This window comes from Corvus brachyrhynchos, unplaced genomic scaffold (assembly GCF_000691975.1).
Source record: "Corvus brachyrhynchos isolate BGI_N302 unplaced genomic scaffold, ASM69197v1 scaffold4, whole genome shotgun sequence".
NCBI classification, from domain to species: domain Eukaryota; kingdom Metazoa; phylum Chordata; class Aves; order Passeriformes; family Corvidae; genus Corvus; species Corvus brachyrhynchos.
In genome coordinates, this window is record NW_008237878.1 from 5420920 (window position 1) to 5423355 (window position 2436).

The window sequence follows — 2436 nt, forward strand, 5'->3', positions numbered from 1 at the left end:
GCTCTTCCTCCACCATCTATTTTGCCAATGTGGAGCTGTACGCTGAGGCCCTGAAGAAGAAGGTAGGAGAGCCACCAGCCTCAGAGTGCTTCCTGTGTCCCCCACCTGCCAGCAACAGGGTGGTGGTGGGGCAGCTGGGGACACAGGGCCACACTGCTTTCCAGAGTGGCATCAATGTGGACCGCCTGATTCAGAAGAAGAAGAAGGCCCTCAAGAAGCTCCAGAAACAGCAGAAGAAACTGGAGAAGGAAAAGGCAAAGAGGGAAAAGGCAAAGAGGAAAAAGGTGCTTGCCTGATGCAGGAGACCACCCCTCCAGTGACATCCTGCACCTCTTCCCTGCCTGACTCTGACGCTCCTGTCAGTGCACTGGTGGGGCTTGGTGGCCCATGGGGTTCCCAGTTCAGTTTAGGGCCAATGGGTGAGAAAAGCACTGGGACTGAACTGGGGTCACAGCGTCACACCCAAGGTTGGTGGGAAAGCTGGGCTGTTAATGATTATGTGGTGGAGCCAACAAGTCATTAACCTTTCGGCAAGTTAATCAGAATTAAGAGCAAGAACAAAGGGTGGCCTGGTGCCAGCTAATGAGCCTGGCTCTGGAGAGTGGTGCTGGGGAGAGGGGTGGATCTTGACACATCTGGAAAGAGCCCAAAAGTGGGTGAAGGTATGAGAGGGGCACCCACTCCCGGGGCCACCCACTGCCTGTGCTCTCACACAGCCAAAGAGCCTCACCAAGGTGAGCCCGGGGGAACACTGCCACAACCAGGGTGCCACCAGCCCTGGAGCACTGATGCCGGGTCTCCTTCCCTCCCCCAGAACACAGAAGACGGTCCAGGGGTGTCAGTGATTGAGTTGAGTGCGGGGGACAGCAGTGCCCCCTCAGAACCCACCCTGCACAGCCTAGGGCTGCCTCAGCCCAGCTTCCACACCGTCATCTTGGACTTCAGCCCTGTCAGCTTCGTGGACACTGTCTCCATCAAGATCCTGAAGAATGTAAGGAGCTGGGGAACAGGCAGGACAGCAGCCTTGCTGAGGGTGTCTCCAGGGCCCTGTGGGGTGGCCTGATGGCTGCTGCCCATTCCTTTTCCTGGGTAAAACTTTTTTTTGCCATTTGCAGATCTTCAGAGATTTCCATGAGATAGAAGTCGACGTCTTCATTGCCAGCTGCCCGGGTGAGGGGGATCTGCAGAGTCATGAGCCCTGGCTGGGCATAGCCAGCTCTATGGCACACAGCTGCTAGCCTGGGTGCTCCCATCTCTAAGATTTCTCCAGGGATCCAGTCTGAGCCTCAAAGTCGGGTCCCTGGTAGTGACCCTGGTGTCCCCCGCAACATAGGAGGCGGGAGGAGGCTGCTCTGGATGGGGGTGGTGGGGCTCAGCTAGGTGCCATCATTTGAGATACTTCTCCCTCCACACAGTATCCGTCCTGGCCCAGCTGGAGCGGGGCAACTTCTTCAGTTCAGCCATCACCAAGCACTCCTTCTTTCCCTCGGTGCATGATGCAGTGGTGCACATCAGCAGGGAGAGGCGCCAGGCCTCGGTGAGCACCCAGCCTTGCCGTCCCCTTGCTGTCCCCAGCATGGCAATGGAGAGGGCAACGACACCGCCCCCTCCCTCTCTGCCCCCCTTAGGTGGACCACAGCACCAGAATGTAGCCCCTCAAGAGGAACACGTCTCCCCCAGGAGCCGGGCGGGCAAGGAAGGCTTTGCCACCCTGATGGCACCAACTCGCCCATCCTGGGGCCTAGAGGCCCTGAACCCCACCCCCCAGCCCCTCTGGACTCTGAGCACTGGGCCCCTGCCCCGTCCATGAGCCCCGCTGTGATGGGGCTGCTGCTGGACGGAGCCGCTGCTTGCTGTCATTCCGAGGGGCCACCTGCTGCCCCCACTTTGCCCCAGCACAGGCCTGTCCCACTGGGCCAGCACGCGGTTTGGGGAGTGGTGCAGGGGCCAAAGGGGTCCCGCTCCTGGCAGCAGGCTGGCATCATGAATAAAGCTACGTGGTGTTTCTCAGGGTTGGTTTCAATGCGCTTTCCTCAATAACGGTGGTTTTGGGCCAGACCGCCTGGCTGCATCCCGGCACTGCTGGGACCAGCCTCCCTGCAGGTGGGCTCCCCGGCACCGTCTCTCCGGCTCTTTTCTGCCACTTCTCCCTCCCCATGACCTGCTCTGGGCCCGTGGGGCTGCAGCCGAGGGACCAATATGGGCGGGGATCCCCATTCTTTGCGAACCAATTCCTTTCAGATCCCCATTCCCCAGGATGCCCATTTCAGGATACCCATTCTCCTGGACCCCTACCCCTGGAATCCTTCAATCCATGGGACCCACATTCCCCAGGCCCTGTCCCTGCCATTCTCCAGGATCCCCATTCCCGGGACCCCCATTCCCAGGGTCCCCATTCTCTGGGATCCCTATCCCCGGGATCCCCATCTCCCGGGA

At 59.8% G+C, this 2436-nt stretch overlaps 1 long non-coding RNA gene across 1 annotated transcript; it reads left to right on the forward strand.

The window, feature by feature from the left end:
- Window positions 1–1254: 1254 nt before the first annotated feature.
- On the forward strand, window positions 1255–2010 carry LOC108446271. Its single transcript, XR_001861420.1, has 2 exons — window positions 1255–1537; window positions 1629–2010. It is a non-coding gene; the product is annotated as an uncharacterized LOC108446271 (long non-coding RNA).
- The last annotated feature ends 426 nt before the right edge of the window (window positions 2011–2436 follow it).